Raw genomic sequence first — 13,519 nt, 5'->3', positions numbered from 1 at the left:
AAACTGTATCATTATGGTGTTATAAAGACATGTCACATATTTCAGATAAATCAATAACATAAAAACAAAAATATGCCTTACAAAAATATATACTTATAAAGATAAAAACAGAAAGTGATTAATTGTAATAAAAGATCTCTTTTCAAAAACTAAACATATTCACTTTGATCATCATGGCTTCCTAAAAAACTTCAGTCTATGAAAAAAAAGATGACTTAAAGGGGAAGTCCCTACATCACTACTGTGTCCTGTAAGGACATGGGAACTGTCAGAAAGGAATCAGTGCAAGAGCAGACCAGGAAATTCCCAATCCTGGAAGTGTCAGGTTCTGCAGGGTCATCAGCAAGCAGGTTCTATCACCAATACAGTGACTGGCAGAAGGAAGGGTGAATACTGTATTAATTTAGTTACAAAGTCACTTTACGGTACCCATGTTCAACAGATGTCTGTGAGGCAAAAGCCAATAAACTGTAAAGATTCACTCTAAGGCCTGTTTCACATGGGTTTCAGCTTATATAAGAACAATGTGAACAGCAAGCTTTGACAAAGCATTTGCAGAGCTTTCAGCAAATGTTGAAGCTTTTAAAGTACCATTCAGTTCTAGTTTGTAAATGTTGAACATAGATTCTAATAAAAGTGCTGATTGCCATTTTAAACAAGCTGCTAGCAGACTTCAGCAAACTTTCAACAACCTTCAAGTAGGGCTGTTGGTATTGGTAAACTAAAATATATAACATTTTTGGTTTTGGGCATAACATCACTTTAAAATGATAAGTCCATGTAAAACAACATCCCAGATAGCAAGCATTTGAACTTCAAGTTTGAAAATGACTTGCAAAGCTATTGCTAGTCTGGCCAGGCTTCACAAGTTTGTTGCACAATTGTAGGAAGTGCGCATTGCCTGACTCCAGATCAATTTTCTTTGCAAACATTCTGCAAGTCTGCTGCAAGTTCTGGTTCAGTTAAATTGTGCAATAGTCATCCCACCACACTGTGACTGGCAGAGCTCTTGCTGTAGACTCACCACTGCAACTTTTCTCTTTGCAACCACTTCCTATCCTGGTGACAATAATATTTTAGGGACTGGAAGTGGGGGAAAAAATAAGCAACAGGAACACAGATCAAAGTTAAGTTTCTAACCCTTCTTTTTCTATCCTAAACTAACAAGAACGTTTTGAATTGGGGTCCACTTTAGGATATGTACTTTTAAAGCGGAGTTCCGGCCACAAAAAAAAAAATTTCAACATACATACCCCCGGACAGTCAGGACTAGTACATTCCACAATGGCTAGCCTCTGATCTGTCCCGGTTCGCACTTACCTTTTAGAAGAAATACTTACTTTTAAAATTTCTTCTCCAGCGCTGCCATCTCAGGTGTGGGCAGTTTGAAGCCAGCGCGATCCTCTTCTGCGTCCTCTTCCGTCCTCTATGGTCCCACGATGCACTGCGCCGGCCCCGCCGTCACTTTCGGGTCTGCAGCGTCATCCCTGCACAGCTTCTGGGCTTGCCCAGAAGCTGTTTAGCAAGGTATGACACGCCTGCACCGGAACTGACGTCGGGGCCGGTGCAGGCGCATTGATTCCTGGGAGCGATGACGTTCAGCTCCCAGGAATCATTGCAAAGCGGAAGTGACGGCGCGGGCCGCGGCCGCCGAGGGAGGAAGTGGAAGAAAGGTGAGTATGTTTTTCTGCAATTACAAGGTAAGTAAAAAAAAAAAAAAACAATCGTAACTACCCGTTTCTTTTTCAGGTGAGCTATAGCAAGCGGATGGCCCAAAATCGACTATGTCGATTTTGTGGCCAGAACTCCGCTTTAAGTATTGCTAAACATTTATCTTAGTTACATTTTTTTCAACATGATTCCTGTTTATATGGCTGTACAGGGGCTGCTGATGCTTGGGTCACCTGATTCCAGATTCCTCAACTTTCCCAGCAAAGCCATAGCCTGTGACATACCAAGACTGAGGAGGGAAAATGTATTTGTGCAACACACACAGCAAATTGATAAACGAAATAGCAATAATAGTTAACACCTGAACAATAACAAATTCCAACATTGTATAACACTTTAACTAACGGAGGGACCCAGTGTCTCTGCCCTTTATCACTAAAACCATGGAGCTCCCAACTAAGGAATGGCACTGGGAACTAAGGGTTCATTCGTCTCTCCAAATTCCTACCACTGACCAATGTATTGGTAATTGTTGGTGCCAAAGTTCCAGCGTTGAAGCGCTCAGACTTGGACAGGTCTCACAATACGTGCCCAAACTGTATCCTAAAAAAAAGATTGATGCTGTCCCGGCCTCTCACTACCAAATAATCTAGGATTTCACCTCCTCGCACTCTCCATCTGGACCTGGTGATGTCAGTTATGACTAAAGACTCAGTGACGGTGATCTACCACATTCCTGGTAATGTCTGCAGAAACTCAGGCCTCAGAGATAACAATATCCCATAGACCTGGTGATGTTAGTAGCAGAGTGTCTTTATTTCTGACAATGTCGGTGAACCCTCCAGTAGACAGCCCTTTGACACAGCAGCACATTTTTAAATTCACCTCTCACTGTCCTCCACACAACTGATCCACTGCCCCAGGAACTCTCCCCCTTTTTCGTCCTCCAAGCTCCCTGTAATGCTGAGCCCTGTATTACATCCCCACAATTCTAGGCAGTTCCCAACAGTCATCTTCCTCCCAGGCTGCATAGGAGCCTGTTAATATCCTCTAATGTCCCAGGAAGGTGGACAGGCTCTTCTCCGGCTCACAGTGGCAGTATCTCTCCTTTCTCTCTCTCTCTGCTCATCTACCTCCATGGCTGCAGCTATCCTCACAGATGGCTCAGGAAAGGAAAAGACACATGTGCTGGTGGCTGTTCAAATGGCTGTAAAGACACCGACAGCCTCAATGACTGCCCAGTCCATACTGCTGTGGGTGGGAGTGCCGTAGACCCGAGGCAACAGAATAAATCATCATTTTGGGTAAGTGTCTAAAATTCCTGATCCAATATAACAATTACAATTGTACTTTTGTAATTTTCAGCTAATATCATTCAGAAACTAAAGCAATCAAAAAATAAATAAATACATTTTAAAAAGCAATCAACAATGAAAAAAAAACTGTCAAATGTCATGTGCTTCCACTGTGGAGGCTCTCAAATTTTATAGTTAGGACTGCAGATAATACTGGGGTGCTGTGAAGTAGTTTTGCAGCTTCTGCATGTATTTGCAAATGTGTTCAAACTAAACCCGTTTTTAACGCAAACTGTTAGACAGGATAATTTGGTTGGTTGCAGACCGGTTGGTAGGTTGAGCTGGGAATTTTCTTTGGTTTTGTTTGACACGTGTCACCCTTCCATGTGCTCCTTGCTGCAAAGGCCAGTTATAGGGGGGTGGGGCAGTGGCCATTTGTTTGTACTGTTGACAAACTAGTGAGGGGACACACTGGATGCCATTGTGCTGTATGCTGGGTGTCCAGTGTGCCCCTGTGCCTATAAGGAGGGATGGGCTCCCTCAAGGCTCTCAAATTTTGTTTGTACAAGTAGGGAGAAATCTAAATATTATGATATACTTTCCTATCCATTTACCAATGTTAGCAGCATAAGGATTAAAAATAATCAGTGTTGATTGAGAAAGTAAAGTTCTGCTTTAAAGCATCTTAGGTCTGCCCACCACAGGAGGGCCACAGGAGACAATGGAGGATACAGGCACTAGAGGCATGAGGGACACAGGAGGCACTTGGGCAGGCAGACACTAGAGGCATGGGGGGGGGGCTCAGCTTAGGCAGAAGGGCACATTATTTGAAGTAATGCATCACACCTGGCTTTCTAAGCAGGCAGCAAAGACTTTTAAATAAATAAAAAAAAAACATGTTTTTCTTAGTTTCTGTTATAGCATTTTGCAAATAAGACATCCTTCATCATAGATGTAAGCCAAAATGTATACTGCTATATTTCTTTGGCAAAAATTCCCCAAAATGAGTGTATATTATCTAGTCTGTGTGAAAGTTATAGAAGTTTGTTGTTGTTGTTGTTTTTTTTTTTTTTTTACAGAGTTGTCATTTTAATAAGTTATGTCTCACACACAGCATAGGCTTACTTATAATTATACCCCAAAACACATTCTACTGTGCCTTCTGAGAAGGGGTATACCACATGTGTGAGACTTCTTCACAGCCTACTGTAAATGCCTAGAGGGGCCCAAAATCCAAGGAGCACTTTAAGGCTTTTTAGTGACATCAATTATGCATTTAATTTCCTGACTACCTTTCACATTTTTGTGGCTGCCTTCAGGAATGCCATGTTCACTGGCCAGGAAGAAGAGGAGGCTAAAGAAAGGAAGAACAGAAGTGCAGTTGTCTGCAGGGGATGGCTGGGACTTGTGTCTCGCAGGAAACTAGTCAAGTGGACGTGCACATGAGTTAGTTCAGGCGTAGGCAGGGACATGGCTAGCAAACAGGCAAAGGATCAGTACAGGCAAAAGGCATGAAACATGGTCAATAAACAGTCCACGATTAGTGTAGGTGGCAGGCAGAGACAATTCTACACTGGTGAGGTGGAAATCAGGAACACTGTTGTTGGCTGCACTGGTCTAATGACACTGAACTTGTGTAGTGGTGATTAGGAACACTTCTGCTAATCTACACTGATCTGGTGACACTAGCACTGGTGTGGTCTTATACTGGTCAGGTGACACTGGGACTGGTGTGGCGGTGGTCAGTAAAACTGTTTCTTGACTCACTGGTCTGGTGTGGTGGCAATCAAGAACACTGTTTCTAGCTACACTGATCTGGCTGGTGTGGTGGTAATCTGAGATTTGTGACTGGCTGCACTATTAGGACTCTTTCACACATGAAGTTGCACTCAACTGCTACCTCCTTTGGCTGGAGAGGCAGTGGCTGGGGGTGTACACATGCCAAGGCTGTGATGCTTTGCTTTTCAGCTGTTGAAGGAATTATATCCCCTCATGGATATGGATCGGGACCCATTCTCATGTTATGGTTGCTTGTGTGGGCTTTAGAGAGGTAAAGCAGGTGGTAAGGAGGTGATACAATGTCTCCTCCCTGCCTTTCAAATGCTCTCTGAAGATGAATGGCTCTTCAGAGAGCATCATACATGTGAACAAGTCCTAATGTGGCGGTGATCAGGGACACTGTTTCTAGCGTGGCAGTGATTGGAGACACTGTAACTGGTGTGGTTGCGATTAGGGACAATTTGAACGGGTGTGGCCATGATCAGAGACACTGGAACTGGTGCAGCAGTGATTAGGAACTCTGTGAGTGCATGCCAGTGATTAGGGACACTGACTGGTGACAGTATGTTAAAAAATATATATATACATATATATATACATATATATATATATATATATATATATATTTTTTTTTTCCTTAACCTTTTTGTTTCTACATACTGTCAAAGTGACACCGTACTGCTCTTGGGGGTGTTGTTGGTATTTTTGTCTGCAGGTTTTGTTTACACTATAATTGCCTATTATAAATCAAAAATCATATAGGATATTCGCGCTAAAACATTTAAAGGACAAATAAGCAACTGCTTAAGCAATCTGTGACACTAGATGCAAGAATTGTGATAAATATATGAAGCAGCGTTAAAAAATTGAACTCAATGTTGTGAAAACACAAAAATGAATCTATAATGACATCAAACTTGTTAGGTGAAAAACGTGTATAAAGAAATCACACCAAATATATAAATAGTGTCCATAAGAGCCCATACACAAGGGCTGAAAAGGAAAAATATATGTGAAACAAGAAAGTCCAAAGGAAACAAAATGTCCACGATTCACTTGCTCCACCAGTGTCCCCACAATCACAATTCGTAGTGCTTCCACCACCAGGTGACACCTAGTATTAAAGCCTCTTACCTGATCCTGTGGGCGACACAGTATGATCAAATGCGCGTGTTACATCTCCTTATGAAGGGAAACTCCAAAGTGCCAAACTTGATCCAGTTAGGGTTGGTTCATCAGCAGGAGGAAAAATAAAAAGTATATACGCCCATAGTGTAACCCATAAAAAACATTTATCCAAAAAATAAAAAGTGAAACTTGCAAAGGGAATCACACTAAGCAAATCCTTGGGCAATAGGTTTAAAAAAATTGCATATAGCAATAAAAACAGATACAATTGCTCTCCCAAAAAGCAGCAAGCTGTTTGGCTGCAGCGGACTCTTCCGCTGCTCAACAAGCATGCATGATGAAGAAGCATTGTTGAAGCCAGTCCCCCTACGACGTTATCTCTTTGATGAAATTGGGTGTGGCTATGACGCTTTGTCATTACGCACGCTTGTTGACATCCTGCTGTTGAACCAACCCTGACTGGATCACGTTTGGTGCTTTGGAGTTTCCCTTCATAAGGAGATGTAACATGCGCATTTGACCATATTATATGATGGTCCACAGTATCCAGTAAGAGGCTTTAATACTTGGTGTCACTTGCTGGTGGAAGCACTACAAATTGTGATTGTGGGGACACTAGTGGAGAAAGTGAATCGTGGACATTTTGTTTCCTTTGGACTCTCTTGTTTCACATATATTTTTCCTTTTCAACTCTTGTGTATGGGCTCTCATGGACACTATTTATATATTTAGTGTGACTTCTTTATACACTTTTTTTACCTACTAAGTTTGATGTCATTATATTGATTCATTTTTGTGTTTTCACAACATTGAGTTAAATTTTTTTGCGCTGCTTCATATATTTAATACAATTGCTTATTACAGTGATGATAGCTGTAAAAGTAATTGTTTTAACTGTCATAATTTTCTTTCATTCATGATTCATTGTTTACTATTGTGATTGCTGTGATTGGCCACAGCTATCACATGGCACAGGGCTGCTATGATTGGACCTGTACCATGTGATCACTGTGGACAGAGATCACAATAGTAAAAAATGCTTTCATGAATAGATGATAGCTGTTTACTTATGGACATATGAATGCTGTCATTGGTCACAGCGATCACACGATACCTGGGCCAATCACAATGGCCTGGTACCGACAACTGTGACCCACTGTGCCCAGTAGATACATGCTCCCAGAACTAGAGAGCACCCACCCAGCTGATTATATACATTGACCGTAGAGGAAGTGGTTAAAATAAAAAGCATTTTTTTACAATAACAGGCTCTTCTCCCTCATCTTTATGTAAGTACCATATGTATCTGGCCCAAAGCAGGACCACAGTGGATTGGCGATTGGAAGCGTTTTTGGTGGATGCAGTCTAATTTGACCCCAGTTTTTGCATATACAGGGATGGAGACCATAGCATGACCTGCTTGTCTCATGTAAAGTGCCAAATATTTTATGAAATTAGGGATGGAGGCACTGTGCTATACAGGCAAATTGCCTCATATAAAGTCCCAATCTGTGTTTTATGCTGCATCCACCAACGGGTTGGAGGTGTATGCTTCTCAGCTGGTCGTTTTCAGTTTGTACCATCTTAAGAACATTGCTATTAGAGTTTTGAGATACTAGACCAGTCATGGATGGAGGTGGGTTGGGGGAAGTTTGGGCTGCTCCCTCGCACCTGCCTCCCATCCATCCATTAGCAGCCATGTGCTCCCAGAGTGGAGACACTCAAATTTAAAAGTGCTAGGACTACAGATAAAACAGGGGGCCGTGTCGTGGCTCTGCAGCTTACATATGCATTTGCAAATGCGTGTCAACTAAACCCCTGTTCTTTATTTATATCATGAGACAGGTCTACTTGGTTGGTGGCAGACTGGAGGGTGAGTACATCAGACTGGGGGCTGGCTGTCTTCCATGCACCTCTCTTAATCCTTTTCAATTCATTTTTTTGGCGATTGGAACATTCTTAAGGCTTGGTGCTCATTGGAACAATTTGACTCACCTGCTAGCACAGCCAGTCAATTTCTTCTGGTGAGTGTGATGTGAAGTTGAGGTTTACTTCTTTTGGAAGTTGTGAAGGTACCAATGTGGAAGATATCATATGGATGAATCCATATGTTGCACTACTGGTAATGCATTTGAAGTTGCACAGAGCTAAGTCACTGATTTGTACTGTTAGCACCTTGTTATATTGGATTTGAATATTGCACTTGAAAAATATTATATATGCTATTGACACTTTGTTTATTTGATTTAAGTTGGTGCTCATATTATAAACATTGTTAATTGCACAGCACTGTGCCCCAAATTTTTTGTCAATTTTAGATATATAATTTTTTAAAAGACTTCTTTTAAAAGACTCCTGGACGTATATCTCAAAGATCAAAACATTCGGGTTATGGGAAATGAATATGTCCACACACACTTACACAGGTTAAACTGGATGGACTATTGGACTATTGTCTTTATTCAACCTCAACTACTATGTAACTATGTAAATATGTAACTATGTATTTTTCAAGGTATTTAGGTGCCTAGTGGCAGCAACTGTTGTAAGTTACACATATAATGACAGTAGGTAGCATAGGTGTTTATGATCTACACAACTAAACTGTCTCAACTACGCAGGCTAAAAACAAAATTTTTTGTTTCATATATTTGCTAATACAATTTAAAGCCACACTGCCAAGTCACTACTTTAAAGTATGGTCCTTATTTAACTCATAGTCCCAAACTAGCCGAACCCTAAAACCCAGTCATCACCTTTACAAGATAGCTGAAGACTTCCTGTGAGTATATTTTGCTGGTTTCAATACTCTGCCATTGCTGCATTTTTTGTATTTGGTACTGACACTCATTGGAAGTCTTCAGCTGCCTTACAAAAGTGATGTCTTACTTTCTGGTGTTTTTCTGTAATTTTTGGGAGGAGGAGGGTGCTTCAAGGTGAGCTTGCTCTTAGTTTATGCTTTGCTATTTTTGCCCCACAGTTGGGGACTCAAAACAGATATTTTTTTTTTGTTGGCGGGGCAGTGTGTCTTCAACATGTATTTTTAACCTGAGTATTTAAGAGGGATTTTTTATTTATTTATAGGTTGCTGACTAGCTTGAAAGGGTGCCGGGACCTTCTTTTATTCCTATAGTATTTCCCCATGCATCCTTGAAAATATATATTCTTGAGCAATCTGTAGCATAGTCATATTTTATGCAGTTTGTCTGGCTATAACTGTTCCCATGACCTTTTCTTAACATGGAAATCTGTGCAGTGTCATATAATGAGAAATTGGAAGATGAGCTGTATGTATTCTATTTAAATTTCATTATACTTTCAGTGTTTCATGTGTATGTTGCATTGGCATTGTCTTTCAGTTAGCAAGTAATATTAAAGACTTACAGGCCCTTAAACATTTTAACATATATAAACATGTCTGTGTGTGATATAACTGTGAGCATTTGGGTGGTCAAAGGTGCTTGTAATTGTCCTCTACTGATTCCCTGCATAGGAAATTACATTTGTGTTCTCCATGTACTAGTTTTTCAAATTTAAACACAAACTATTTAGTATTTTAACTTTTTTGGTTAAGAAAATCTGGCCACCGTCTACTTTCTCTACATACTAAAGTGTATACAATTGCTTTTTAAGTAAATTGTTATTTATAAAAATCACAATTATAACTTGATCAAAAGTTACCAATTACATGGAGACAAAAATGAATCAAAGCGATTTTAAATTTCATTCAGGTATCTACTTCTGTCTGTGACCCCATTGGGGAGATTTTGCCGTACGTCCTGTCCCTGTGATGCTTCCACAAGAAATGGGAAGTGCAGTAGTCAGTGGGTCAAGATTTCAAACACTGGGGTTTCAAGATGTGCTGTTCAAGCACTTTTGAAGAAGCACAAAGAAACAGGCAATGTTGAGGACCGTAGATGGTGGTTGGCCAAGGAAACATAATGCATCAGATGAAAGACTTATCAGGTTTACTTCCTTTTGACATCAGAAGATGTCCAGTAGTACCATCAGCACAGAACTGGCAGAAACCGGTGGGACCTAGGTACACTAATCTACTGTCCAGTGAAGTCTGGCCAGCAGTGCTCCTAAAGGAAGAATTGTGGCCAAAAGGCCATACCTCCGATATGGAAACAAGGCTAAGCAACTCAACTATGCACGAACATGTGGGTACTGGGGTGCAAAAAAAAAGACAGCAGGTGCTCTGGACTGGTGAATCAAAATGGTGAAATATCTGGCTGTAGCAGGAGGCATTTTTTCCACTGATGGGCTGGAGAGCGGTACAATATTGACTGTCTTCAGGCAACAGTAATGTATAGTGGAGGTTCCTTGCAAATTTGGGGCTGCATTTTTGCACATGGAGTCTGAGATCTGATCAGGATCAATGGTGTTCTCAATGCTAAAAAAAAGGCATACCTTCGATCATGGTAAACCATCAGGGAGATGTGTGGTTGGCCTCAAAGTTATCCTGCAATGATCCCAAAAATACAGCCATGTCCTTAAGAACTATCTTCAATGTAAAGAAGAACAAGGAGTCCTTGAAGTGATGGTTTGGCCTCCACAGAGCCCTAATCTCAACATCATCAAGTCTGTCTGGAATTACATGAAGAGACAGGAGGATTTAAGGGCAGCCTACATCCACAGAAGATCTGTGGTTTGTTCTCCAAGATGTTTGGAACAACCTACCTGTCAAGTTCCTTCAAAAACTTTGAGTAAGTATAACTAGAAGAATTGATGCTGTTTTGAAGGTAAAAGTTAGCCACGCCAGGTACTGATCTGACTTAAATTTCTCTTCTGTGCATATACTTTCCATTTTGTTAATTTATAAAAATAAACTATTAGGACTTTTATTTCTGAAAGTATTACTAATTTACACCATTATTTCAAACCTGTCAAAAGCTTTTGCTCAGTGGTGTAGTAACGTAAAAGAACACACGTGATCACATGGATTCTTCTTATATTAAAGAACATACAAGGTAATATTTTTACAATTCTGGGTAGGTAAACCAAAAACATCCTGTCCCATTTGCACCACCTGGATACACTGCCATGTGATCCCCTATAGTGTCTCTTCTGTCACAGCAACTGATGATGGAATGCTGTTTGGTATTTTTCTTCTGTTCAGGCACCAATATTGTGTTGTGACATTATGGTTAAAGGTTTAGGACCATGTAGGGTCTCTGCGAGGACTCCAATGAAGATCCAGTGATGGAATGTTCATATAATAACTGGGCAGCAACCATGTCAGCAAGGAATGGCATGGGAACTGACACTAGACCAGTGGTCTCCAAATTGAAACCAACAATTGAAAACAATTCCACTAATACCAATGATAGGACACTCTATTCCTCCCACTGATACCAATGATGGGGCACTATTCCTCCCACTAATACCAATGATGGGGCACTATTCCTCCCACTAATACCAATGATGGGGCACTATTCCTCCCACTGATACCAATGATGCGGCACTATTCCTCCCACTGATACCAATGATAGGCCACTATTCCTCCCACTAATATCAATGATGAGGCACTATTCCCCCCACTATTCCCCCCACTAATACCAATGATGGGGCACTATTTCTCCCACTAATACCAACGATGGGGCACTAGTCCTCCCACTGATACCAATGATAGGACACTTTATTCCTCCCACTGATATCAATGATGGGGCATTTTTCTTCCCACTGATACCAATGATGGGGCATCAGTCCTCCCACTGATACCAATGATAGGACACTTTATTCCTCCCACTAATACCAATGATGGGGCACTATTCCTCCCACTGATACCAATGATGGGGCACTATTTCTTCCACTGATACCAATGATGGGGCACTACTCCTCCCACTGATACCGATAATGGGGCACTATTCCTCCCACTAACACCAACAAAGGGGCACTATTCCTCCCACCGACATCAACAATGGTGCACTATTCCTCACTAATACCAATGATGGGGTGCTATTCCTCCTATCGATACCATTAATGGGGCACTATTTCTCCCACTGATACCAATAATAGGACACTATTCCTCCCACTAACACAAATGATGGGGCATTATTCCTACCACTGATACCAATGATAGAGCACTATTCCCCCCACCAATACCAATAATGGGGCATTATTCCTCCCACTAACACCAACAAAGGGGCACTATTCCTCCCACTAATACCAATGATGGGGCACTATTCCTCCTATTGATACCATTGATGGGGCACTACTCCTCCCACTAATGCCAATGATGGGGCACTATTCCTCCCACTAATACCAATGAAGGAGCATTATTACTTTCACTAACACCAATGATGGGGTTCTATTCCTCCCACTAATACCAATGATGGGGACTATTCCTTCCACTAACACCAATGATGGGGCACTATTACTACCACTGACACCATCTTTTGGGCACTATTCCTCCCACTAATACCAATGATGGGGCACTATTCCTTCCACTGATACCAATGATGGGGCACTATTCCTCCCACCGACACCATCTATGGGGCAGTATTTTTCCCACTGACACTAATGAAGGGACACTATTTTGTACACCAACTAATACCAGAACGTTTTCTAGTCCCACTGGCTGTACTCCAGCCCCCCTAAAGTCTGAAGGACAGTAAATTGGCCCTTTTTTTAGAAAGTTTGGGGACCCCTGCACTAGACCATTCCACAATAATGACAATAATAAAGAAGAATTAAGACTTAAAGTGTTACTAAACCCACAACAGTGAGATCAGTGTGTACATTTTGGCAAAGCATGTTTGTTATACTCACTGTGGAACCTAAGGAATTAATCATCTGTATTGTGTATAAAGGCTGTGTGATCCTGTCTCCCTGATCCTCCTCTTCTTTAACTGCCTCCAACCCATCTCTTGATAGAACAGAGCATAAGGAGTGAGGCTGCATATGCTCAGTTTGGTGTGTATTGCTAGAGAGTTTGTTTTTTTTTCTTGTGAGAGTACATGTGATCAGCACAGGTCCAATCAGCACTGTCCAGACAGAAGGTCAGGGGAGAATAAAAAACTCCTCCTATAAGCTTAAGCAGACAACTGATAACAAAAAAGGTATTTAGCAGATTATATTAACTAAAACTATTGCATGTCCATGTTCTGTGTACCGTGGGAGACCAGATATAGTGAAAGTGGGGTCCTGGGTTTAGTAACACTTTAAGCATGCCATGTTAACTGTGTTAACTGAGTTTTAGATGTGGTACAGGGGATGGAAGGGGAACATTTTTTTTTCTCCCTGACATTACAATATTTTTTGAATTTGGAGATACCAGGAAGCGCTCACTTGCAATTATTCTAGTGGTTGATATTAACTAGTATAAAGCAATCAGTGCATTTCACAATGCCCTTTTTAATGTGTGCAGACCAATACATTCAGTGAATTGATATATTATATTGATACATCATACAATAAAGAAAGGATGAGCCTTCTAACATAGCGACAGTTGCTCTTACTGATCTTGGTAATGCAATGCAGCCAACAGTGCAACATCTGAAAAACATATTTTTAATTCACAAGATTAAAACTTGCATGGCCGTGCCATAAATCAAAGAATAGACTGATGTTATGCTGAAAAAAGGCTTGCATAAATATTAATTGAATTATTACTTCAGGCATATACAGTCATGATTTATATC

The sequence above is a fragment of the Pelophylax lessonae genome (genome assembly GCF_965119305.1).
Source record: "Pelophylax lessonae genome assembly, chromosome: 3".
Taxonomy (NCBI): domain Eukaryota; kingdom Metazoa; phylum Chordata; class Amphibia; order Anura; family Ranidae; genus Pelophylax; species Pelophylax lessonae.
Note: the sequence above shows the minus strand (reverse complement) of the source record.